The sequence below is a fragment of the Podarcis pityusensis genome, assembly GCF_964106645.2.
Source record: "Podarcis pityusensis genome assembly, chromosome: 3".
Taxonomy (NCBI): Eukaryota; Metazoa; Chordata; class Lepidosauria; order Squamata; family Lacertidae; genus Podarcis; species Podarcis pityusensis.
Window position 1 is genome coordinate 1772331 of NC_138026.1, and position 27960 is coordinate 1800290.

The 27960-nt window shown below is 40.3% G+C and overlaps 1 protein-coding gene and 1 long non-coding RNA gene across 8 annotated transcripts in view; both read left to right on the plus strand.

The window, feature by feature from the left end:
- SUPT3H (SPT3 homolog, SAGA and STAGA complex component) overlaps positions 1 to 27960 on the plus strand; it is a gene marked incomplete at its 5' end in the record, with an annotated part of 301070 nt that overhangs the window by 86903 nt on the left and 186207 nt on the right. The window lies entirely within an intron of this gene.
- LOC308472533 lies at positions 4183 to 26023 on the plus strand. 2 transcript variants are annotated; one of them, XR_013983560.1, is made up of 4 exons: positions 4183 to 4638; positions 19987 to 20037; positions 25059 to 25232; positions 25749 to 26023. It is a non-coding gene; the product is annotated as an uncharacterized lncRNA (long non-coding RNA). The 2 variants fall into 2 exon arrangements; XR_013983561.1 differs by lacking the exon at positions 25749 to 26023 and having other exon boundaries at positions 25059 to 25339.

The window sequence follows — 27960 nt, forward strand, 5'->3', positions numbered from 1 at the left end:
GTGTGTTTGCTTGTTCTTTTAATATAATAGTGTCTAAAATTGCATGTTTGAGGACAATAAACATTTGGAACACTAGATTGGTGCACATCTTCCAAATCTGAAGTACTAATTTTCCAACTCCCAACAAAGACCTAATTAAAGTTGTGTACTTCAAGCAGATGTTTCATGTCTCATCAATTAGTACTTTGAACAAGAACAGAGAATGTTTGTATACATGTTTTAATAGAGATCAAAAGATCCTTGTGTAATTATTGTGGTGATCAGACTTCTGTCCCAATTTTACATATCTATCAGTTATGCACCAATGCGGATTTTCTTTTCTCAGAAGTTTTTTAAATAAGCTTTTTCACAATATTGTACAATACAATAACAAGCTAATCTAAATGAAAACAAAATGGATGAAAGTGAAAGGAAAATGCAAAGTCCTCTCTCAAAGGTAGATATTAACCCTTGTCTCACAGAGAAAAAGGGGTGGTCCCTCCCAGCTCTCACCTGAGAGCTTCCCTTTTCCCATCCTCCTATCCTCAGAGTTCTTCCTTTCCCTGCCTCTTACACAGGGTCCTTCAGCAACCATCCATCACCTTCCTGTTGGCCCAATATTGACCCCAAATAGAGGACACTCCCCACCCCCCAAAAAAAAGTAAAGAAAGGGAAAAAAAAGAAAGAGAAAAAGGGAGATAATAATAATAAAATAATGGCTTAGTAGCCTTTTAATCTGAATTTACTTTGGCTAAATTTACTATTTTAGCCTTTGCTAAAAGCCTCCAATTAAGGAGAGTCCACTACCTTCTGAGGGAAGGTATTTGTCAAAACATCTCTTGTGATCAGAATGTTCTTCCTCATGCTTATTTGGAATCTCATTTCTTGTAATTTGAATCCATTGGTTCATGTCCTACCCTCTGGACCAGCAGAACACAAGGTTGAACACAATCATCCATGTGACAGTCCTTCAGATACCTGAAGAAGACTTGTCAGCTATAGAAATGCTGTCTGTAATTATCATGAATAGAGCAAGTTGAGAATGCTGTGGAGGAGCTTTTGCACCCAGGGTATGTGGAACACCCAAGCACAGTGCTGTTATTAAGCCATCACTAGATGATGAAACCTGAGTTATAACCTTGTAAACGTGGTGTAAAGCTGATATGTTTGCCTGCAGCAATAGTTGTATTTTTACACTGAAGACAACTGGAGAGTTATTACCTACATGCCCACTTTTAGTGGCACTTGATGACCCCCACCATGACATGACAATTAATTACATTTGCATTTAACATTGATTCAGGTCCAGAAAATAGATCCTTTCCATATTAAAATTGGAAATTTTAAATTATTTTAGAACTCTTTATTTTAAGGGTGGATTTTTTTTTCCTTTCTAGATTTGGCACGATCCATGCTTCCTTAAAAGATTTCTTAGCTTTGTATGAGTTTCAGCTTGTTAAATTCATATTATGAAGTTAATGTTGTTTCCCAAGCCTTGGGGATATCCTGACTCTGTAATTAGAGGTTTATGCAGCAGCTATGCAGACGTGATTATTACCAATAGTATGAATAATTGCACCACTTGGCTGCCTTGTGGTCAGGTACTGTCTAGTTACCTGGATGTGGCAGTTAGAACTAAAACAAAACATCAAAATGTGAAGATGTTGCTAAAATACCTTCAAGGCATTGCCTCTAAACAAGTGTGCTTTCCATTTTCATAAGTGTGTGCAGTAGTGAAGCTTAATTGATAGCAAATCCTTTAAGATAAAACATATATATATATATTGCTGGTTACCGTAAGAACATGTGAAAGTGTTTCACAACTTCATTGTTAGTATACCTGTTTCCCACCCTGTCTAGAAATGTTAATTCCTTTCTGGAGAATGCAAGCGCTGTGTGCTGGATCTCCCTTGGAAATAGTTGCGATTAAAAAGCTATTGTTCAGATCAAAGGAAATTATGCTGCAGTTTATTTCCTTATAGACAAGTGTTACGCACAGCCCAGTCAAGGAGGGCTTAACCAGATCAGTTCAAAGTCTGTACGCATCTCACCCCCCCTTTTAGATATTTTTAAAAGTATAATTGTAATCTGGTGATATTATTAGATAGTCCACATTTTTTGGTATAATAAAAGACTAGTTGAGGTGAACTCAAGTAAGTGGGTAGTGGAATTAGATGGGAGCTGAAATTTAGTACAGTGGTACCTCGGGTTACATACACTTCAGGTTACATACGCTTCAGGTTACAGACTCCGCTAACCCAGAAATAGTGCTTCAGGTTAAGAACTTTGCTTCAGGACAGAAATCGTGGTCTGGTGGCGCGGCAGCAGCGGGAGGCCCCATTAGCTAAAGTGGTGCTTCAGGTTAAGAACAGTTTCAGGTTAAGAATGGACCTCCAGAACGAATTAAGTACTTAACCCGAGGTACCACTGTATTCTCAAGGCAAGCTTTGAAGGTTTACTGTGGGGGGCAATCTGAGAGGGAGGTTGTCCTTTTCAGGTGCTGAGCTAGCCTCTTTCTAGGCCTGTGCCGCTCTTCTGGCCCCACCATAAAGCCTTCTGTGGAAAGACCCCCCCCCATGCCTTCAGGTCACTTCACGTGCCGAAAATCCGGGATAAGTTCTGCGTCTTTCTTGGGGTTGGAATTTTGTAGATGACAGCGTTTCATTCTCTTTGGCTCTGTGTGACCTCTAGAAAAGGTCAGCATGAGATTTGGAGGAGGCAAAATGGACCCCCCAATGTTACACTTTGTTCCTGACCTTAAGGCAGTCCTTCTTAAACAAATGGGCTCCAGCATGAAGAGGGTGTAATAGAGACCACTGGGGTCTGAACAGAGAGAGCAATGCTGAGATTCTTGTTTTATCACCAGTTGTCGCTGCTGGGATGGCTCACTCTGCTTCTTTGGAAAACTTTAAACTCTTATTTAGTTATCATAAACTTCATTTTTAAAATTCCATTGCCATTTGCCTTTTGACAAATTTCCCCCCATTCCCCAAGCCTTATTATGAGTTGGTATGTCTGAGAGGGATGCGGGTGGCGCTGTGGGTAAAAGCCTCAGCCAGCGCCTAGGACTTGCCGATCACATGGTCGGCGGTTCGAATCCCCGCGGCGGGGTGAGCTCCCGTCGTTCGGTCCCAGCGCCTGCCAACCTAGCAGTTCGAAAGCACCCCCGGGTGCAAGTAGATAAATAGGGACCGCTTACCAGCGGGAAGGTAAACGGCGTTTCCGTGTGCTGCGCTGGCTCGCCAGATGCAGCTTCGTCACGCTGGCCACGTGACCCGGAAGTGTCTGCGGACAGCGCTGGCTCCCGGCCTCTAGAGTGAGATGAGCGCACAACCCTAGAGTCTGGCAAGACTGGCCCGTACGGGCAGGGGTACCTTTACCTTTACCTTTTGATGTCTGAGAGGAGGTAGGAGAGCCATCGTCAAATAACACATCTTCTTGACCCTGGAACTTGTATTACAGCCCCAAAGCCAGCTGCAGAATCACGTGGAAACTTTGGCTCCATTTGACTCAGTTTTGGTTCCATTAGAGGCAGCAGTGTGACTTTCTAGCAATGCTTTTGGGGGGTGGGGGTGGGAGGGGAAACTCCCTGGGCCTGGGAAAAGGCGTTCTCCACTCCTTCCTTTACCCCCCCCCCCTTTCAGGGGCCTCTGAGGCCATCTCCCATTTCTGGGTGGAAGGGGCACCCAGTCACCTCTTCACAACTGTCTCATTCTTCTTCCAGCCTCAGCGGTGCCAAACAGTTTTCCCATCCAGAAATGGGACTTAGCCTAGCATCTTGGAAAGGGAAATCGGCCCTTGAGAGTTGCCCAACCAGTCTGATGTGGCTGCCAGCCCTGTAAATCAACGCTGGGACTATACGAGATTGGGCAAGACTTGTCAGCTCTTTCTACTGTCCTGTAAAGAAGCTGTAATTGTGATGATTTTAATTGGCTTTTTTATCCATGGATTAAAAAGAAAAATCACAAAAAGCTCAATAGGCTGCAAAGTAAGGTGTGGTTGCTGCATTGTCTGTGTTCAAGTGATTTCAACAAAACAGATGATGCACAATTGTTAACTTCGTGGAATAAAGAGTTGAGAAACTTAAGAGTTCTTTAAAAGGCAACTGAAATTGTAAGTCACTTTGAGAATTTTTTTGTAGTGAGAAATAGAATAATAATAATAATAATAATAATAATAATAATACTGTTGTCACTTTATGCTGATATCTATTTATTGGCCAGTGTTTCCCAGGTCCCTCCCTGGAACCCCCGGGGGGGGGGGGAGTTTTAGAGAGCAGTGAGAAGGCAGGACCTTCAGTCTTTGCAACTGCCTCACTGGGACAAGGCTCCCTAGACCTGCACTGTCTGGGTTTCTTTGGATAAAGAGGTCATTTCCCTGACATCGGGTGCTTTATTGTTTTCTTGCTGACCTGTGCCCGACTCCACCTCCTGACACCCACCATGCAGAACTCTTCATTGAAGCCCCTTGATTTGGGGAGTCTGAGCAACGCAAGAGCCACCTGGGGAAAGTAGCCGTGCTCTCCCTGCCCTCTCCCTCCCTCCCTGCCTGCCTGCCTGCATCGGAAGCAGATGCCTCCCCCCAAAGAATCCTAGGATGGTAGCTCAGTGAGGGGTAAACTACCAGTTCCTGAATTCTGAGGAAAGCTTTGTGCTTTAGGTATTGACCCTCTGAAACTGGCTTTTGAGTTGACTTTAATAATGAGGTATTTTTGACTGTTAAGAACTTGCAAGCTTTTCAAGTTCCCGAAGGAGTTTTCTTACTCTCAAATGGGTTGAGCTTCACTAAAGAGTTTTGGATCGGTGAGCCTGTTCTTCCTTTTGTTTCTTCTCCTTATACAGCAAGTTTGGGGATAAATGCTTCAATTTTGCAGATATCGTGTCTGCAGCACTTTTTAAAAAAAATATATCTGAATCTCTGCTAGTGGTTCCTGATTCAGTTTAGGGCACTTTAGAGAGACCTTGCTTCAGTACAAACCAGTCTTGAATTTGCCCAATGTGGCCTTGCTTCGGTTCTTAATTTGGGATTTGCCCAAATCCTTTTCACATCTCTAGTGGTCATTTTAGGCACACTTACTGGGGATTAAGCCCTGTGGAACTCTGTGAGACTGCTTCCAAGTAAACAGGCATTAAACTAGACAGCTGCTACACATAGTATAATGGCCAGCACAGTCTCAACAAGCAGACAAGATCAAGTACAGTGGTACCTCAGGTTACAGACACTTCAGGTTACAGACTTGGCTAACCCAGAAGTAGTACCTCGGGTTAAGAACTTTACCTCAGGATAAGAACAGAAATCGTGTGGCAGCGGCAGGAGGCCCCATTAGCAAAAGTGTTACCTGAGGTTAAGAACAGTTTCAGGTTAAGAATGGACCTCTGGAATGAATTAAGTTCTTTTTTTTTTTTTTTTTAAAGCAATTTATTGGGTTTTACAATAGAAATAAACATAATAAACAATATAACATTTGTCTTAACATAGTTTCACGTTTTCTTTGGACTTCCTCACATCTCCCGCTCCCACTTTCATCGTTATAACATTTTGTCAGCAATTTATCATCTTATTTAGATTCTTATATCCCTTCTATATTTCATAATCTTATAATTCTCGAAAGGAGTTAAATTTTCACAGTCTTACTTGTTTTCTTAAAAACTTCTAAATTTAGTGGTGCTCAGTTATTTTGGTCTAGCATCTTATTTAGCATTCACTCAAATTACAATGTTTTTGTAAATAATTCTTAAATTTCTTCCAATCCTCCTCAATCCTCTCTTCTCCCAGGTCACGAATTCTGCCGGTCATTTCAGCCAGTTCCATGTAGTCTATCAGTTGCATCTGCCATTCTTCCAGTGTGGGTAGATCTTGAGTTTTCCAGTGTTTTGCGAGAAGTATCCTTGCTGCTGTTGTTGCATACATAAAAAATGTCTGGTCCTTCTTTGCCACCCCTTGGCCGACAATACCCAAAAGGAAAGCCTCTGGTTTCTTAGTGAAGGTATATTTAAATACCTTTTTCAATTCATTATAAATCATTTCCCAGAACGCCTTCACTTTAGGGCAAGTCCACCAGAGGTGGAAGAACGTTCCCTCACACTCTTTACATTTCCAACACTTATTATCAGACAGGTGGTAAATTTTTGCAAGTTTGACTGGGGTCATATACCATCTATAAATCATTTTCATTACATTTTCTTTCAGACCGTTACATGCAGTAAATTTCAATCCATTACTCCACAACCTTTCCCAGTCCTCAAACATAATATTATACCCAATGTCCTGTGCCCACCTTATCATAGCCGATTTAACCGTTTCATCTTGTGTATTCCATTTCAACAGCAAGTTATACATCCTTGAAAGTACCTTAATCTTTGGTTCTAACAATTCTGTTTCTAGTTTCGATTTCTCCACCTGGAACCCTAGTTTCTTATCATTTTTAAAAACTTCTTTAATCTGAGCGTAATGTAACCAATCTCGCACTTTGTCTTTCATTTTCTCCAAACTCTGCAATTTCCAATTGTCTCCATCCTTTTCTAGTATTTCCCAATATTTTGGCCATTTGGCCTCCATATTGGGTCTTTTTCGGGCCTTAGCTTCCAGAGGTGAAAGCCACCTTGGTGTTTTATTTTCCAGCAAGTCTTTATATTTTGTCCAGACATTAAACAGTGATTTTCTGACAATATGGTTCTTAAAGGCCTTATTTGCTTTAACCTTGTCATACCATAAATACGCATGCCATCCAAAAGTGTTGTTAAACCCTTCCAGATCTAACACATCAGTGTCTTCAAGAAGTAGCCAGTCTTTTAGCCAGCAGAACGCTGCGGCTTCATAATACAACTTTAGGTCTGGCAGGGCAAAGCCCCCTCTTTGTTTTGCGTCAGTTAGTATCTTAAACTTAATTCTGGGCTTTTTGCCCTGCCAGACAAACTTAGAAATATCTCTCTGCCACTTCTGAAAGCACTCCTTTTTGTCCAAAACCTGAAGTGTTTGAAATAAAAACAACATCCTTGGCAATACATTCATCTTGATAGCAGCAATTCGGCCTAACAAAGAAAGTTTCAATTTTGACCAACTATCTAAGTCTCTCTTAATTTCTGTCCAGCATTTTTCATAGTTGTCCTTAAATAGACTTAGATTTTTTGCTGTTATGTTTACCCCTAGGTATTTTACTTTCTTAACCACATTAAGTTCCGTCTCATTCTGAAACCTTTCTGACTCTGTATCAGTCAAATTTTTTCCCAAGACCTTAGTTTTCTGTTTATTTAATTTAAACCCAGCCACCCGACCAAAGTCATTAATCAGATGTAATACTCTTTTCGTACTAGGCTCTGGCTTCTGCAGGGTCAAAACCAGGTCATCTGCAAAAGCTTTTAATTTGTATTGTTTCTGTCCGACCTGAATTCCTTCCACCAACCGATCCCCTCTAATCATATTCAATAGCACTTCCAGAACCGAAATAAATAACAAAGGGGAGATAGGGCAACCTTGTCGTGTCCCTTTTTCAATTTTGAACTCTTCTGTAACCACATTATTAACTATCAATTTAGCTTTCTGTTCTGAATATATCGCCTCAATCCCATTCTCAAAACCCCGTCCCACTCCCATCTCTTTTAAATTTCCCATCATAAATTTCCAGGAGATATTGTCAAAGGCCTTCTCCGCGTCTATAAAAATTAAAACTGCTTTTGTATTTATATCTGTTTGCAAAAGTTCCAAAATGTCAATAATGTTCCTTGTATTAGCAAACAGATGTCTACCTGGGAGAAAGCCGGCCTGGTCCTTATGAATTACTTCATTTAAAACTTTTTTAAATCTACTCGCCAAAATGTCTGCAAATATTTTGTAATCCACATTTAAAAGGGAGATGGGACGGTAGTTCTTAAGTTGTGTCTTTTCAGCTTCCGACTTTGGTATTAATGTGATGAACGCTTCCTTCCACGACTGGAATGAATTAAGTTCTTAACCAGAGGTACCACTGTACAGGATTATAATTTTAAAATATAAGGGGTAAAGGACTGCAGCAATTCCTGACAGATGGTGGATAAAGAAAGTTGGGTGAAAAAAAGCCCCTTGAGCTAGAACGGCAAACTACAAAGACCTCAGGTCTGAAGCTCCTGGCTCAGAATTGAGCTGAGTCCCCTCAGGGAAGCCCTGTGCAAGACCTCCCCCAAGGCAGAGGAGTCTTCCTCCTCCTCCTCCTCCTCCGAGGGTGACGTGCCCCACCTGCCCCTCCTGGCCCTCAGCGGCATGGGCAGAAACTGCCTTCTTGACCCTTGAACGCCCTTGGGTCTCGTCCGCTCAGTCCGCCAGAGCCTGCCTTCGCCTGCAGGGGGAGTCCCCAACTCACTGGGGGTTTGAGACCCACTGGCTCCCCACACCTGATTTTTTTTTCTTTTTTGTATATACAATTGTATATACAATATCTCTCATTCTAAGCTATTATATATCATTCTGTAGAAATGTTTATGCAGTTACACCTTTTAAAAGTGCTGTTATTGGTAAGTGGAAATGCTCCAGGTGCTCCCTGGGGCCCCTCTGGCCAGGCCTGGTCCTACCTTGGCCCAAGAGAGGAGGGTTGCCACGGATCTGAATGTGCGCCCTGCCATGTTCATCGCTTGTCTTACATATCTGATATTCCAAGTAGTGAGAGGATAATTCAGAATAGTGTGATTTTGGAGTTAGTGTTTTCAACTCTGTAATATTCAGTATTTCAAACCTTTATATTTAAAGACTTTGCAATTTTTAACTTGGCTTTCATGACAGAAAGTTTGAAATGCTTTTTTCCAAACAGTTTCTACTGTTTTATTATACCTGGAATGTTCTTTGGATAGTTGGATATAATATTTATAAACGTAATCAGGAGGCAAGTACACCATTTTAGAAAATATTTAAATTTCTCTTGCCACATGGTGTGTGCATGTGTGTGGCCATATTTTTATTTTAAAAAATGTTAAATGAAGCATATTACTTCTTATTTTTTCTATGCATGGGTGGTCACTTGCTTCGTCCTGCAAGTGTGAGCCCCACTCATTCATTTCTATGTAGCTTTATTGTTTCAAATTTCTTCCTGAAGTTAATTGCTCTCATTATATAGTCTTTTTTTTTTTTTTTTTAGTTTCATAAAGTTTAGTTTTCAGGATTCTGGAGCTTTTTGACTGCATAATGTCAACAGTCTACTGATTTAAATGTTGCTCTCTCAATAAATTCTAGCAAAGTATTAAGAAAACTCCTGGTGTTTTTGGAATAAACAGAATCGTGAACTTCATCTTTCAGCTTTTGTACACTTTGCCCAATTTCAAAAGTTGTCAAGTCATTGTAAATTATTTTTTCTTTATGTAGAATGTCTAATGTGGCTATCATCTCTTCCGCTCTTGTATCGGTATGTGAGCTTCAAATGTACTGATTGATTGCAGTCTGGACTCCATGAAGCTTTATTCCTCCATTTGCAAAACCCCTCAAACTTCTATTCTGAAGGATGGTAAATCTGATATTCAAGAAACAGACTTCCTTCAGAAAGGAGAGGAGCTTCATGAGTAAGCAGTGCCCCTTTACCGTAGGAGGCAATCGCTTAGTTTTGCTGTAGAGAGTATTTTCCAAACAACCATAAAAGAAAATTTACAAAATGTACCCCCCCCCCCATGACTCTGGCAAGGTGAGCGGAAGGGAATTATTTGCCTTCCTGCACGAGAGCTGTGGGCAGGGCCCGTAGTTTTGAGGAAAACTTGGGGGTGAGCTCTACCTAAAATGTGTTTTGTTCTCAATGCAGCACAAATGCAGTTGGTGCTGTGTAACCCTAAAAGCAGCCTTTTATATATTGGGAGTTTGGTTTGAAGCAGGAACTGGAAACGAAAAGCATTCATAGTTCACAAACCTATCAGTTATTATGTTGCATGTTTCATGGTTAGGTCACAAACCAATGAATTCAAGTTACAGGAAAGGAGATTCTGACTAAACATTAGGAATAATTTTATGACGGTGAGAGCTGTTCATTAGTGGAATGGACTCCGTGTGAACTCTCCTTCCTTGGAAGTTTTTTAATAGAGGTTGGGTGGCCAAGTCAGCAATGTTTTGTTGGGATTCTTGCATTGTAGGGGGTTGGACTAGATGACCCTCACGAGTCCCTTCAGATTCTAAGATTCATTCATCTGCTTAAAAAAACCTAAACGTGGCAATTTTCAACTGGTCTGGGGAGGGGGGAGTTTGGGAACCAGTGGACTAGTAGATCAGAGTAATCTTGGAGAGCTCCTTTCAGTGGAGAGCTCCTAGTAATGGGTTGAAGAGGCAAAGGAATTCATTATATTGCCAGTTTCTTTCCCTTTGTCCAGATGTTTTAGAATTCCTTCAAAGTGGGTATTTCAAATACCTCAGGTTAGCAGCTGTGCTGATCTTGGTGAATGACCCTGAGTGGAAGGGATCTTGTCCGCTGTTGACTTGATGGTGCTGGCTTATCGGATGCTGGTGTCTGCACTGCTATGGACAAAGTGGCTGGAAGAAATTTCTTTCCCGGATTCGTTCCCGTCCCTCCAGTTAAAGGAGGGTGAAAAATGAAATGCCAACGTGGGTATTCTACCACTCTAAACCTACACTGGATTCAAAGTGACCAGACTGGTAGGAGGCTTCTGTAAATGATGCCCCTGACTAATCATTGTACGGTGATTACAGCAGAATTGATCGGGGGGGGGGCTCTAGCACACCTTTGTCGGAAAAAGCCATTGTGGTGGTGGCCTTTGCCATGGCCTCTTGTAAGAGGAAGACCCCTCCTGCTGCAGGAGCTGTGAAGCGCAGCCATCGCAGGCTCATGATTTCCGTTGACCTCGTTCTGAGGCACATGGCCTTGTCTTCAAAGCAGATGTAAGTTTTGTGGAAGCCATGAGGCTGCTTGTTTCCCCAGACAATAAATGGCGGCCTTCCTCCACTCCCGAGCATTGGCTCCACCAGCTGCCTTATCATAGACATTGTCGTGTCTCTGTAATTCTACAATCTTTCAGTGTAATCTGGTGGAAATAAGTTGCTACTGACTACTTTTTTCAGCATCTAAAAAATAACTGAAATCGTAATCCTAAAGGTTATTATATTTGCTCTGTGAAATATAGGTGCTAAGAGCAATTTTTGGTATGTAAAACTTTTAAGGTACTTAGGAAGTTTTCATTGCCCAAACATTTAAGATATAACTATTATATCAAATGAGATCTCCATTATTTCAATATATTTAATCTGGGCATATTATATAGCAAATATTACCATCCCAAAATGTTAAACTTGAAAATAAAATCAATGACAATAGGATACCATATAATTTTGTCCACTGTGCTTTCCTTCAATGTAGCCATATTTTTCTCTGCAACATTTTTTTTTTAAAATACATCAGGGAATATTTACTTTTTTACTTTCTTTCAAAATACTCAGATCCTTAATAAAGCTATAATCACATTTTGTAATTTAGTACACCATTTGTATTTGGTTTGGGGTTTTTTAAATTGTGATGGAGAGTGTCTGCATTATCTGAACCCGCATACTAAAGAGCACCTAAAGAAAAAGAACATTTAAAAAGGATTGGGCTTTTTTTGGTGGTTGCTGTTAATTTTGAAAAGTATAATAATAATAAAATAATGTAACTATTATTACATTAACTACTGTTATGATATACATGCAAACTAATTGTAACTAAGGCCTGATATGTTGGGATTAGTTTGAGGACTTCTGGAATTCTGCCATTTTAGATGCAGGTGTATTATGCTGCTGCTGCCGCTGGAGTTTCTAGTCATAACTTGGTGATCCTTGTGCAATGTTGTAGAAACTGCCAATATTGCACCCGTCTTATTCCAATAGGAACTGTTTGGAAAGGGCTAGTGTTGTGATGTTTTGTCTTCTAATTAAATGTATTTTTATTGGGGGGGGGGTTATATTGTTCAGTTTAGTTAGTGTTCAGTTGCTTTTAAATGACATCCTTTCTACATTTTTAGCTTGTTCTATTATATTTGTAAGCCGCCTGGGGAAAAGGTGGGATATAAATAAATAAAATAAATAATAAAGCAATAATAATATATATTGTCACATTCACTCAAAAGCATTAGATGGCTTTATAGTCAGATTATTATGCCATTTTACCTATCTAAGTTCTTGGACTTCATGGATGTGTATCAGAAGAGTGGTAAGGCTGTGCCATAATAAACTCAAATTTCTTATATGGTAAATTGCAAATACCACTGTGAAAGGATGTATAATTAGTTTTCCACTATGAAATGCCAGATAATTCAAAAGACAAGTTGAGTTCTGATGGCAGAGTGTAATTAGTTATGCACAATGTTATACAGCTTTGAAAGGAAGGGGAAAAACATTTCGGATTTTGTTAAATGTGAAAATAACTACATATTTAAGATTTGAGCAGTACCCTTTTCATAAAAGGAAAGCCTGTAAATTAAAACAAGAAGCTGTAATCTTCTGGAAATTCAGCTCTAGGCATTTGGTAAAAAGCTTTGAGAACATTAATGTTTTAGTTGGAACTGGTGTAGAAGAGGGTATTATTTTAAACAAAAAAAGTCCACAGCTATCTGGTTGTGAATGTTTCTCAATTACAGTGGCGTCCATGATCTTTGGGTCTGGATGAAGATTTGGCTAGAACTCTTCCACATCCTAGTCTGCTGCCTCTGAATTAGAAACAGCATGTGAGAATTATATGTCCTATAATCCACTCCATACTGCAGAATAAGAAATTCTGCGAAAAATTATAATGTATGGTATAAAATTACAGTGGTGACGTATTCCCTTCTGTTTTAGTTAGTTGTATGTAAAGAAATTCATGAAAAATGTATGACTGACGAGGCTAGAATTAATCTGTAGTTACAAGCTAAAGACAACCATGTTTCATGTTTGGTGCTTCCTGTATTTAATTTAATAGAAAACCTTGAAAGTGGGAATTATTTGTTTTTCTGAGCATGCTACCAGGCAACTGAAGTAGATTTTTGCTTTGACTGTTCTAATTTGTATTTAGCTATTTCCATGTATGAACCTAAAGCTTATAAATTCTTGGAAGAAATTTGTACAGTTAAAGCAGCATCTTCAGCTACTTCTTGTAAAAAAATGTACGCATCTTAGACATTTAAAAAAATATTAAGTGATTTATAAATGCTTTAAAATAAATGAATAAATAGTGAAGCTGAAGCATTTGAATCAGTTTGTTTCTTTTTTAAAAAAAGTTTAATATACTTTAGTTGAAAAATCTCTTATCAAATAAAGTTACCTGCTACATTTACTTGAATCACAAAAAATATTCTTGGGTATGTAGGTGGTATTTGACAAAGCCCTACTCAGAGTAGACTATTGAAATTAGTGTACTAAGTGAAGCCAATCAGTTTCAATGAGTATGAGTATGACCCTATCTATGTATCTAAATCCTATAAAATGAATATAAAATCCAATGTGGATTCATCTATTAAAGTGTCTTAGCCTTAATGCTGATGCTTAAAATCAATTGGAAGAATAAATATTGGTGAAACTTGCCATATCTTAGGTTAGCTTTGGGAATTTGCAGCAGTCACCTCAAAGGAGAGGCAAGGGTCAGAATCTTGAATGAAGATCCATCCTGCACGGCTCCAGCAGAGCTTTTTCTGGCCTTGAGAAGAGGTCAGAGGTAGCCAGGGATGGGAAGTTTGCAAAGCCTGCAATTTTCGCAAAGGGAGCCAGGGAATCTGTGAAGCATTTGGCAGCCTGGCCTGGCCAGCAGAAGCTCCTCTATCTTGGTACTTCTAGTCAGCTGTGCGCGGTCATTTCAATCTCCATGATACAAATAACAGTTTTGAGCAAGGGGGGAAGGTGGGGGGCACATTTGATGGGGCTATTTTCTCTTTTGAGAGAATATGTTGGCTTATTTCCTGGCCAATCCAGTGTTAACTGTGGGAGATTAATTGGACACTGGAAACAGGATATTTGTACATAAACCTAGAAATGGCCAGTGTCTTCTTTTTTCTTTTTCTGTCACAGCTTTTTGTGAATCTTCAAAACATAAATGCAGGTGACAGCTGAAAGCTTCTTTTCAAATTGGTTGGGTAAATAATAGGTACCAGCACTGAGGATTCAATCCCAGTCTTGCAAAAAATTCAGCTGAAATGAAAGCTTCTAAGTTTCTGCCCATCACTGAAAGCAAGTGTAATTCCATGCAGCTTGCTTTCTTGTGCAGGAAAGTATTGACAAAAAAGCTGAAACTTCAAAAGAGAAAAACCTGCCTGGTGGGCGTACAAAATAGGGAGGTTTCGTGCAATACATTAAAGCTTGTACCACTATAATTTTACAGATATGAGTCTAATTTGGTTGGCTAATTCAAGATGTCAGGCTCTCAATGGTAGCAGTTAGGTTGTGGTTTGATTTTTAAAAACTTTTTATTTTGTTTTTCTCTTGGAATAGCTGGGAAAACTTAAGGAAGCAAAGTGTGTTTTAATGCTAAAGGGAAGTTGCCTTATATAAAACTTCCCCCCAGCATCACAAAAAACATGGATATAAAGTATGATGATGGGATAATAAAATGCATTAATTCTTTATGAGGGGCTATCCTCTGTATTTCAACAAACATCTGTGTAAGTACAATTATGCCATGGGGGGGGGGGAATGGGACAGTTTCACACTTTCATATAGCAGAGTGGGGGAAATGCGATACTTAGAGGACATAAACCATCATATCAGCACAATTGTTAATTCATGTTCCATAGAGATGACGTTCTTTTCAAAGCTGTCTTCTTTACTAGCTCAGTCTAGTGAAGGCCATAGTGATGCCAAGTCTTGTCCTCAGATCCAAATTATGCAGTAGTTCATGTTAGCTAACAAGTGTAAACCACATATTAAAGCTCACATATTTACAACATGATTTTTCCTACTTAAAATTATCCTTTGCAAACAGCATTAAATTTTAAACCAATATTTTTCTTCTAATGAGATTTTGGCATTAGTTTTCCATAACAAAGCATAATGTCAGAGGCAGGCAGCCCATCTAAGTATATGATTAATGCAGTGAGCTAACAAACTAAGAGATTTAAGGTTGCTGAGCTACAATTATTTTTAAATTAAATGAACAAACTCATCAGACTAGAGCATGATTACTTCAGTTATTCAAATGGGAACACGTGTCTTAAGTTTTATTTTGCCTGCTTTGCAGTGAGTAAAGTAGAAAAGTTTATGTACTGTAAAAACTGGCAGTAGTCCTTAAAAATGAGCGACTCTCCCGCCCCATCCTCAAAATCCTACCAATGAGTGCTTGGCGGAAATAATATTTTGGTGTCGAACCGGTTAAAGAAAGAAGGGAAGGAAGTACTCAGAATTTTCACTTTCTGAAAGAAATCAACGAGCACTAAATTAAACAGATAAAGTGAGACGTCTGCATTATTATTATTCCAACATCACCATTATTATTCTAAAAATGTATGCCCTGCTTTTCACTACCTGGGTCCCTAAGTGGCTTACAAAAAAATCTGCAAGCAACCGCAGACAGGTAAGCAGCAGTAACTGTAGCCTTTGCTCCCCCTTCCCCCTTTTCATTTATCAGTGTCCTGATGAATCATTTATTTATTCATTTTGGAAATTTATTCCCTGCTTTTCTCCACCAGGGTCCCTAAAAGGCTTGGGAGATAAAAACACACAATATACAAAAATGAAAATATTAATTAAGCCCAGAGATTAAAAACATAAGAGTAGCAAGGCACTTATTTCTAGTGAGAGGCAATTAGGCCCAGTGCACAGAAGCCGCCAGGTTGGCCTGAGTTGTACTTCTGGTTGCCTCTGATGATTTTGGTGATCAGTTTGGGACTTAAAGGGGTCTGGTGCTCCTTAAAGCACCCTGGCCGTAAGTTGTTCAGGGATTCATACACTAGTACAAGACACCGGAACCTGGCCCAATAGCAGATGGCAAGCAAACATATTATCTTGATTCAGGCCACAGATTATAGAATCATATTTTAAAATGAATTCAGCACTTTGACGTTGGATGTGATGGGAGCATACAGGGCAGATTTCTCTACTGTTGCTAGAAAGGGCCCATAAATTAAAAAATTGGAATAGCCAAAACCTATGAAAAATAGTTGGGCATATGAGCTGCCTTCATGCTGCCAGAAAGCTCCCCAACAGTAGATGCTAAAAGCTACCCTTGAACTAGGAAGAATAGTGTTGGCGAAGGGTCATCTAGTCTTCAGATGTCTAGTCAGAATCTCCTTTCTTGTACCTTGGATCCATTGGTTTGAGTCCTACCATCCAGAGCAGAAGAACACAAGCCTGCTCCCTCCTCCATGGGACAGCCCTTGAGATATTTGAAGATGGCTATCATATCTCCTCAGTGGCGCTGTGGATTAAACCCCTAAGCCCCTCGGGCTTGCCGATCAGAAGGTCGGCGGTTCGAATCCCCGCGATGGGGTGAGCTCCCGTTGCTCGGTCCCTGCTCCTGCCAACCTAGCAGTTCGAAAGCACATCAAAGTGCAAGTAGATAAATAGGTACCGCTCTGACGGGAAGGTAAACGGCGTTTCCGTGCGCTGCTCTGGTTCACCAGAAGAGGCTTAGTCATGCTGGCCTCATGACCCGGAAGCTGTACCCCGGCTCCCTCGGCCAATAAAGCGAGACGAGCGCTGCAACCCCAGAGTCAGTCATGACTGGACCTAATGGTCAGGGGTCCCTTTACCTTTATCATATCTCCTCTCAGTCTCTTCCAGGCTAAACATACCCAGCTCCCTCAACCGTTCCTCATAAGGCTTGGTTTCCAGACCCTTGATCATCCTAGTTGCCCTCCTCTGCACATGCTCCAGAACTAGCTAGGTCTCTTGCCAAGTCTGGTTGCTAAAAATATTAAATTATCTGGAACCTTATGAAAGCATGTTATCATTTACTGTAATGTATAAAATGGGTTATAGAATAAAATGGCATATTAGCTAATTAGAAAGAAGTTGCATCCCCCCCTATTTTTAGACCTTATACCTTATTTTTTGCTCTATAAGACTCACTTTTTCCCTCCTAAAAAGTAAGGGGAAATGTGTGTGCATCTTATGGAGCGCATGCAGGCTGCGCAGCTATCACAGAAGCCAGAACAGCAAGAGGGATTGCTGCTTTCACTGCGCAGCAATCCCTCTTGCTGTTCTGGCTTCTGAGATTCAGAATATTTTTTTTCTTGTCTTCCTCCTCCCAAAACTAGGTGCGTCTTGTGGTCTGTGCGTCTTATAGAGCGAAAAATACAGTAGTTTGAAACCCTGTTTGGAGCTTGGCAGTCCTATGGGGGGTGTTTTATGACGCAGTCCTTTGACTGTGTACAGTGGTACCTCAGGTTACAGACGCTTCAGGTTACAGACTCCGCTAACCCAGAAATAGTACTTCAGGTTAAGAACTTTGCTTCAGGATGAGAACAGAAATCACACAGAGGCCCCAGTAGCTAAAGTGGTGCTTCAGGTTAAGAACGGACCTCCGGAGCAAATTAAGTTCTTAACCCGAGGTACCTCTGTATTGTCTATGCTGAGTAGCAGGAGTGCTCCAGGATTTCAGACAATATCAGGGATTGACCTTCCTGCCTGCAAAGCCTGCGTTCTCCCATTGAGTGTATTAATGCCAGGGGATATCTAAGGTGAAAGATGTTTGTGTAATGCTAAACATAAGTGTAGAGAGTGGTTTTAGTAAAGGTACCACTGCTGTATTTTATCAAGTGCCAAAATCGTATAATGAATGCCTTTCATTTTTTTTAAAAAAGAGAAACATATAAATGCAAAAATGCCACCCAGCTAGTAGAGATCTTCCTAATTTTACCTGATTGTATTTCTGAAGAAATATGGCAAGATCGTCGTAAATTTTCAACATGAACTGCATTTTTGTTGCCAATTTCCATATCCTTCTAAAAGTGCTGAAGCGTGCATTTGCTATTTATGTTTGCAGTAGACTGAGTACACTTTTACTATTTGTGGTTTTAGAAATTGGAAACAACCAAACAGTGGTGCTATGGTCTAAAAAAATAAATTTTAAACAGCTGTGGGACAGTATTTTTAGAATGGTAGGAGTCCCTATTAAGACAGAGTGGCAAGCATTCCTGTATGTGCAGCCGTGTTACCCAGGGAGACTCAGAGCTAGAATTCCATTATCTTCAAACTCACATTCAGAATATTTGAATAAATTTTGACCAATGGAGAGCAATATTTTTGGAGATGAAAGTGACATGAATGCTGTTTTGTCAAGAGCTTGTTGTGTTCTCGTCTAACTTCCCTGCCTCCTGCAAGAAATGTCAGATTCTGCACTAAGGATAATTTTTTTAAATTACACAGTGCAAATGAAAGTTGCATGCAAACTTTTCATCTAATTATGCACTTTTACACTCACTCCAGATATTTAAAAAAGCTGCAATTAAGAAAATGTGTAAAGACTTAAAAAAAAAATCACAAAAACCATTCTAGTACAATACTGTAACAATTCATTATATTACAATATTATGCAGGCATAGGCAAACTCAGCCCTCCACATGTTTTGAGATTTCAGTTCCCATCACCCCTGACCACTGGTCCTGTTAGTTAGGGATGATGGGAGTTGTAGTCCCAAAACATCTGGAGAGCTGAGTTTGCCTATGCCTGATATAATGTAATATTACAATTTATAAATAATCATAGATGGTTCAAGATGAGCAATTTACAGATCAGTTTCCATTTTGGGGCACTGAAGGTACATGTATAATTTGCCTTTGTCTTGATGGCTAAGATTCCATTGAAGCTTCCACTGAAACATACAAGAACCTCATCTAATTGCAAAATAATTTTCTATCACGAATATTTGGCTACTTGTATCTTGTGAGACAGGGGTGGAAAACGCATATAAAAAACGCTGTGAAAATGCTTTTAAAGAAAAGTTTTGAAAAATACATTGAATTTTGCATAGCTCACTGTCGCCATCTAGTTTCACATTTGTATATTAAAACGTTTTATTTGCAGCTGTATAGTTGAGTGCGGGGTGTTTAGGTTTTCATTATTAGGGAGCCTGTACTAAGTGACTCCCATCCAAGGAGATTGTGTGCTGCCCCCATTAAGTGCCAGGCAGTGGCTCTTAGTAGCATGCTGCCCAACCTGGGGGCTCCTGCCTTCCCTTGCGATGGTGAAATGATTTTTGAAGGGGGTTGCCTTGGTTTCTCCTAGAGTGGTCCACTGGTTTTGTACTTGGAATCCAAATTGGGTCCCTTTGGGGGGGGGGGGGCTCCCATAGATTCTCATGGGTTGAATAACCTGACCTTTAAGACTGTGTTTTTGTGGGCCTCACTTTGCCCAGTGGGCGTCATCTTCTGATTCCTAGCTCTGTGTGTTCCACCGGGAAAAAGTGGTGTTATGCCTAAAGTGGCATCTGTTTCATGGGTGCCAAGATGTGGTGTCGCCCTCCTTTTGCTCCCGCCTTTCCTATTTGCATAGCTGATATTTGTAAAGTGACCAGTTGGGCATCCCCTCACAGTCACACCAAGCATTATAGAATTGGCTTTCTGCCATCAACTGATGCAGTGTTTGGCAGGAAAGTGCTTCGGAGAGTTTTGCCACTTGAGGGGTAAAGGGGCAGATGAAGCTCTGCTCTGTTATATCCCTATGAGGAATGCCATCCCCCCTCCATCTGGTAAAAATAGAAATTTTACTCTGGGAGTGGGGTGGGGGATGTGAAAAGTTCTGATGCCCCTGCCTGTCTCCAGTAGGAGTGGTCATCCCAATAAGGAATGTCATTGTCATCTGTAAACTGAAATTGACAACAAGGAAAATTTCAAATATTTTTCACATTCCTTATGCTAAGGCTTTTGGTTGGTTAATTCTTAGGAAGATCTGAACATTGAATCTAAGCAAGTTCTATAAATCATTCTAGAAAGAAATATTTTATTTGCTTCTAAGCCTATGGTTTATATTTTTTTTCTTTTTATATCAAAAGCTAGAGTTGTTTGGTTTATTTAACTTGGCCAAGGTGTATGGGTGGTGATTTGATGGTCAGTTAAGTATAATTGCTGGATTATTAAAGGGGATTACATTGTCTGTCTCTTTATTTTACTACAGAGTAGCTGCTCATGAAAGATAAACAGATGTCTTATCACTATTTTTTTAAAGGTAATATTCATTTTATGTGAAGGGGTTATGCACGTGAATAATCAGTTTCAATAGACCTCTCTTAGGAGGGTTTGAGCTCTAAGAACCTTAGTTAAGTTTGTCCCACAAATAGCTGCTCCTGGAAAAAGTTGTGTTTTCTTTGGTCCACAGGACTTCCTCTTGGAATTTCTGAGCTTTGACCAGTTAAAATGTCTTTGTGTGGTCTGCTGCTTGAGGGCTTGAAAAGGGGACCTCATCCTTACGATTTTTTCCCTGAGAAACAGCAACACCAGGCTTCCTTTTAAAAAATCCCTTTTAGAAAAGAAAAGAAAACCCCATTCCTTCTAAAATTTAACCCAAAGCTCGGTATGTACACTTAAATATCCACTTTTTAAAACATTGTTCCACCCAAAATAGTCGTCAGATGTCATCTTTGCTTTTTACCACCCTCTTCTTCATTAAAATAATATGCGGACTTTTTTATATAAAAAAAATACTGTGTTTCACCCTTCTTGAAGTGTTTTCCTAAAACGTCAATTGAAATAGCCAAAATAGTAATTTGAAATAAATAATAAATTTCTTTACTAAAATTATTAATATTTTCTAACCATTCCAGTATACTGGAATAAAATAAAATACTGTACTGTGAGTATGACACATTTTGAAACTTTTAAAATAGGTCCTTTATTTAGAATATGGATAGAACTATGTAGTATCTTCAATTCACATTGCAAATGTCTCAGGTTCAGAATTAACTATCTCTAGAATCATATAATTGTAGAGTTGGAAGGGACCCCCAGGGTCATGTAGTCCAACCCTCTACAATGCAGGAATCTCGGCTAAAGCATCCAGGACAGATGGCCGTCCAACCTCTGCTTAAGAACCTCCAAGGAAGGAGAGTCCGCTGCCTTCCAAGGGAGACCATTCCAAGGTTAAACAGCTCTTACTGTCAGAAAGTCCGTAATAATGTTGAGTTGGAATCTTCTTTCTTCTTACTTAAATCCATTGGTTCAGGTCCTGCCCTCAGGGGCAGCAGAAAACAACCTTGCTCCACCTTCCATGGGACAGCCCTTTAGATATTTGAAGATGACTCCCATATCTCCTCTCAATCTGCTCTTATCCAGGCTCAACATACCCAGCTCCCTCAACTGTTCCTCATAAGGTTTGGTCTCAAAACTCTTGGACACCCTCGTTCATGGTGTGCTTTGTAGCAAAGCCCCAGATGTGTGCGTCATGTCTAGCTGTGCATAGACAGCGGACGCCATTAAGGTTTTCTGTTCATGTGGGGAAGCGTCTCTCATTGACCCCAAGTGAAAGGCACCTTAGGACAGGGGTGGGCAATGTTGCTGGACTCCTACTCCTAACAGCCTCTAGCAAGCCCGGCCAGTGGCTCAGGGACAATGGGGGCTGTAGTCCAACGCCATCAGCAAGGCCATCCCTGATCTAAGAAGTAGCATGCAAAAGATGGGAGAATGTCTCTTTGGAGAAGAGGCATCCCCTCATGAGAGAAAATGGAGAATGCCTCTTCTTAGATTGGGGTGGGGAAGCTGTAGCCCTCTAAGTGCTGCCAGACTCCAGCTCCCATCAGCCCTAGCCAACATGGCCAACAGCCAGGGATGATGGGAGTTGGAGTCCAAGCATATATCAAAGGCCACAGTGCCTCCATGCCTGATCCAAGAAGTAGTCTGCAAGCGGGGGAAGGATGCCTCTTATTTAGAAGAGGCACCCCCATGTGAGAAAACAGAACGCCTCTTCTTAGGTCAGGCGAGGGGAACCCCTGGCCCTTCAGGGGCCTCTGGACTCCAGTTATGTTGTTCAGCGAAATAAGGAAAGAATGTCCTTTGTCACCCCACTTTCTTGCAATAGTTTTAGAACCCCCTGGCTAGGGCTGTTAAAACAGTCAACAAATGTAAAGGAATTAAAGGTAAAGCAATACAATCATCTTAAAGTATCATTGTATAGCTGTGCTATGGTGCACTATAAGGTGAAAAGGTGAATAAGGAGGTATCAGGGTTCCTTGCCTTCACTTAAAGGAATGTGAGCTCAGATAAATTAATGTTTTGGGCTTGCTATTTTTATTTAAATTGAATTATATTGTAGAATCATTGCACACTGTAGATATTCAAGAATTTTTTTGTAGAAGGATACATTTGCTTTGAAGTTTATTGGTTTTGTAAGATTTGCATAATTCAATATAACTCCACAGCAATTGTTGTTTGTTATTTTCAGTTCTTTTACAGTTTGATTCTCAGTAGATTAAAAGGTGGGAGAAAATATGGAATTAGATATGCACTGGAAAGCATAACAGAGTAATCTATGCTGCGGAAACCCTCTTAAAGAGGAAAGTTTCACATTTTTTAGATGATAGAAAGTGATTGCCATATTGAAATTTTGTAGAGATTCTTGCAAAATACTATTTAGAAGGGATCTAGGTCTTGAAATATCAGAGATTCTCTGGGGAAAGGTTCATAATATGATTTGAGTTTTCCCCATTTTATTCCTTTTGAAGCAAAGCTCAGTAGAAAATGATGTTCCCATGGCATGTGACTTCTGCTAAATTAAATAAGATCTTGAAAATTAATGTGGTGTGTGTGTTATATAATTTGTTTCAACAGCATCATGCTTACACTGTGTGTGGCTGTGAGCCAGTTTCATCTAGTAGCTCTTTGCATAATGTTTGCTCCAGTTATTGTACCACTGCTTCTCTTTTTTATGCATATCCCTTTGCCAGTCTCTTATAATAAAATGCCTAAACATTTTCTTAAAATTATCCCTGATACTACACTAATCTACTGTGCGCTTACATGCGTGTTCCACGCCTCAGCCTTGGGAGCGGCTCTGAAACAGCTGGTGCAAATTTAGAACACAAAACTCTGTACCTTAAGCCCCTGTGGCTGAAGGCAGTCAAAACCAATAAGGATAAAAATGGGAATGACAAGTTTGGGAAATCCTTATTAAAAAGAACTTGAAAAATCCAGTGTGAGATGAAAAGGCTCTGCTTGTAGTCCAAAGGAGAAGCACAACTGATATACCTAGGTTTTTTGAAATTAAATGACAATTTCTCATGTGGTTTGGGCATCCGTTGCTTCTTGGATCTTCAGGGGGTGTCTGCTATTTATATATTGGCCTGTGTCAAATTCAATAAAACAGGAAAAATAGAAAGCACCAGACAACATATAATCCATTGCTGTAGTCCAGCAGAAACAGGAGCAATTAGCCATATACATTTGTGAAGGGTTGAGATGTAGGTGACCACTGTGCGCTTCCTAAGCAATTTGCTTCATGTTTAAAACTCGTTAAATGTTAAAACTAGCCCTAGATAATTTGCAGTTGTGATGGGGACAACAAAACTCCCATTAACCCTAGCCTTTCCCCCCTGCGCTGGAATGTCATGCTCACTCGCAATCTTCACCATGCAACAGCAACCTGTAGCACTCCTGCCATTTACGCCCCTTTAGCTCAGTATTTTTCATACTTGTCTTGTCAACCCCCCCCCTGCAAAAAAAATATTATTGCACCTTTGCTTTGCTAGTTTTTACAGTGGGACAAACTGTGCTAATCTAACTCTTAATCAGTGGGATGGGATTCATCCTGTTGCAGCACTAGGGCAGAAGCCACTACTCAGAAGCAAGTATCATTGGCTTTAAGGGAAATGAATGTCGAACTACAGTCTAAGTGCGACATGGAGGACTTGGCTTTGTGGGGACAGCAACTGTTTATTCCTGTAGTGGTAGAAGATGCGCTGGAAGGAGGGCCCCAGAGAAGGGAAGAGGAAAGAGAGGTGCTTGATACATGACAGTGGTGGTATCGTGGGAAATGAAGTATTGGAATTCCTGTTGATTTAGAGGGAATGAAAAATGTTTTTTATTAGAGGGGAAGGGTAACGTAAATTAGGGTAGGTAAATTCATGTGCCCACAGAACATTAGATCTACATCACCTATAACCCTCAGTCTAAAAAATGTTTAAGGACTCAGAAATTCTGTTGGCTTTAGTAGAAGTTATTTAAGTGCATGCTTTATTCTTCCATTGACATCCATGGGATAGAAAGGTGATCAGTGCTGGCCAGGTGATGCCCAAAGTATTTACAGTAGCAAAGCTGCTTATTACACATATTTGAGAGGTGGCAAAAGCTGAGACCAGGAGTGGTTTGGTAAAACATGGGGTGTACTCATTATGACTAAGTTATAAATTTTCAGAAGGTCGGTATCCTTGTTAAACTTCTACATAGATACCCCCAGGACCTCATAAATAAAATGCTATTTTATAGCAAGGTAAAAAATTCAAATGATATCTGAATAAAAGGGCACTTTCATAACGTCTCACTCTAGGACAACATTCAAAGTATACAGTCCATCAATATCAGGATAAATTGCTCTGAATGAATTGAATTTCATGATTTTATTATTGCTTATAGAGAGTTTCAGTTTCATTTTTTTCTTATAATCAGCATTTTTGTAGGTTAGAGGCAAGAAATAATTTACATTCCAATATCATTATTACTTTATGTTCATATCAAAGAAAACTACTGTATCATACATAGAGGACATTTGGGCTCTCATCAGCACTGCTTTGTGAATTATCATGGTAATTATTTCACATACATTTAAGATACAGTGGTACCTTGGTTTACAACCATAATCCGTTCTGGAGGTCCGGTTGTAAACCAAAACAGGTTGTAACCCAAGGCACGCTTTCACCAATGGGGCCTCCCCCACCAAATTGGTTGTAATCAAAAAAAAGGGACACACACTTGTGGGTTTGACATGGTTGTAATCCAAAACAGTTGTAATCCAAAGCGGTTGCAAACCAAGGTACCACTGTAATATATTTGTCTTAGTCCGTATTTTTTACGTTTAATTTCCCTCTGACCTTCAGCTTACTTTAAAAAAAATGCCATGTGCAAATTAGGATATTTATCCAAATTAGAACAAGTGCTTCATGCACCTGATAAAATGGATGCTAATGCACAAAAATCCATGTTGTTAGTTGCTAGTATTTAAGGTGCCCACGCCTGGCTCTTTGTTGTGTTTTGCTGCAACAGAACATCACAGCTTCCCTCCAGAAAATGCCTGCTTGTTTTGTTGTTGAATACCAGAAAAGGAGATGCATGAATGATGGTACTTCACTGAGCATTTTAATTTAGTGAAAAGCGAATTCCCATCATCTGAGAGAAAGTTACTGTGTGATTTGGACCTGCACAACGACACCCACCAAGGTGAGCACAGCTCCACCCATCAGGGACTTGATAACGTATTTCAGCTGCCTGTCTGGAACTGCAGAAACAGGGAGCATCAGGGCGTAAAAGCTTCTGACCGTCCATAATAAGTACAGTGGTGCCTCGCAAGACGAAATTAATTCGTTCTGCGAGTTTTTTTGTCTTGCGAAGCACGGTTACCCTGGGTATTAACGGTTTTAAGAAAAAGGAAACAAACTTGCAAGACGTTTTCGTCTTGCGAAGCAAGCCCATAGGGAAATTCGTCTTGCGAAGCAACTCAAAAAACGAAAAACTCTTTCGTCTTGCGAGTTTTTTGTCTTGCGAGGCATTCGTCTTGCGAGGTACCACTGTAGCTGTGTGGACTTTGCTGTGCAAGCCTGGCAGAGATGGTGAGCCGTCTAAGAGAGTACAATTGCTCCCATGTTTCCGCAGCAGCTAGTAAATATTACAATTATCACCCACCCCAGAGATTGCTTAGGTTCTTTTCAATTGCTGGTGTTTGTGCTTAATTTTCAGATCCATTTCAAGAACAATTTTCCTTCTCAGCCTCCACCTCCTTTGAGAAACGTTACAGATGTCTAAACACACATGCACAATTTTCTAATTCCAGTGCTTTTTTCTATTAAAAAATGTTTAGGGGTATGCATACCCCCACATCCCCCCAGAAAATTCTTTTCGAAATAAAAATTGTGGACAGCAGGAAAACCCACCATAATTCACTTACATGTGCAAAAACAGCTGTTTTCACAAGCTAAACCAATATTTTTAGTTTCTAGTTTTGCTTATACTTGCAAAAACTATCTATGTTGTTCATCTTAACGGAAAACTTTGCATCTAGATTTTCATATTTTAGATATTATTTGTGTTAATGCAAAGAACCTATTTTTAGTGTACTGTAAAAAATAGTGTACTGTAGATTTATTCTTATTCTTATTAATTAAAAAAACAAACTTCAGCTAAACTTTTCTGTACACTATTTTTATGTTTTATATTTTTTGTTGTTTCAGAGCTTTCTAGTCTGCTGCTCTGTTCACATTTTCCTGGTTCATGCACATAAAAAATGTAGTTCTCATTTCAAATAGTGCTTTGAAATTCTAAGGGCAGGCTCCAGAGGGCAGCAAGGTGGGGGCATTTACCAGGACCCCCGCAAAGGAACCATTATGCCAACAGCAGTGCCACTGTTAGTTTGCACAGAATATTTAGCTAGATAAGAGGCAGCATGGGGAAATCAGCCCTTCCAGGGGCTCACTAAGGAAGTCTGACTTGAAGGTCCCTCAGCTCTGAACCGGCACTGTTGTGCTTCACCTCTTTACCTGCAACTTCCTGTCTTTGGGTAATGGGATGCAATATGGTGCTTTGGTCCAGTCATACATGCACATCACGTTTTCATGCTGCTATTTTGCATTGCTGGACATTCATGTGTGCATTGTTATAGGAGTTCTAAGGTCTCATATATATAAATCATATGCTCATAAATTTACAAGGCAAACACCTACATAAGTATATAAATCACATGTCTGAAATAGTACAGGAGAGCAATCCTGAAGCCACCTTGACTCTTCCAAGACCTCAAATACTCCTCTGCAGTGAGGAAGGAAAATGGGAAAGCCTCCCCCTTGTCTCTTTGCTCACAAATCCTGTGTTGTGTATGAATAGGGTGAGCCTGTGACCTGGATTCAGGAACTAAGTATTTAGCACCTCAAAGAAAATGGCCAGGCTGCCCAGGTAAAGTAATCAGTGACCATTACCAGTATCCTGCCAGTCAGGATTTCTGCTGTAGTCTGCCCTCTTCCGTGATGCATGCATGATGTTTTTTTTTTGGGGGGGTCTCGAGCTACAGAGTAGGCAACTTCAAAAGCCAATATAAGGGCTTGCACGCCATTGTTCTGGGTTCTCTCCTCGCTCCTGCGAGTGGTGAGTGAGAACCCTGTTGCAACAGTCTAATAAAGACCAGGCTTTCTAGCTGCTCAATATTCTCTGGTTGGCCTGTTATTTTCTCCCACTGATAGGGAACCCACTTAAGGACTCTATACGGGCTCTTGGATACCCCATTAGGGTAAAGGAGCAGAAAAATGTTCAAATACAGTCAAGTGGTGGTAGCAGTTCTCTTCATAGACATCAGGAAATGCTTGATTTTGTATGATGACTGAGGCCTAATGCTCACTGAAGTGGTAAAACCCTCTTTCCAAACTGTATCGCTTCAGGCCACAGATTGGTGGTTGCATGACTGTAGCCTAGTCTTGACACGAACACAGCAGTTTTCCATACGCAGGGGGCACGGAGGAGCATGCAGTCACGTGAGTCCCCTCCTGCAGTCTGGACACAGGTTTACTGCCTCAGTTGCTCTAACCTTCCACAACAAATGTTATTTTGGCAGTGAAGCTGCGTGAGTATTATGCAGTATTCTGGAATGTTGTAGTTTTCAGAGCACAAAATTGTGGTTCTAGTACTTTATCACAATGTGCTGTTTTCTGGGTTACTTTTCAAAAGATGCTGAAATGCCAATTACTGTATTGCTCAGAGCCCCATCTGCAACACTTCAGTCTGTGGTCCTGTGCAAGCAGCTGATAACATTAAGCACATTAAGAGTCTAGACATTACTAAAGCATGGGTCATCTTGCTCCCTGGCAGGTTAAAATAACAAGAGGGCAAGAATATAAAGTTGTTTCCTAGATTTTGGAAGTAGGATGCCATGTGCTGTTTAGTAAGCGGCTTTAAAATTATCCAA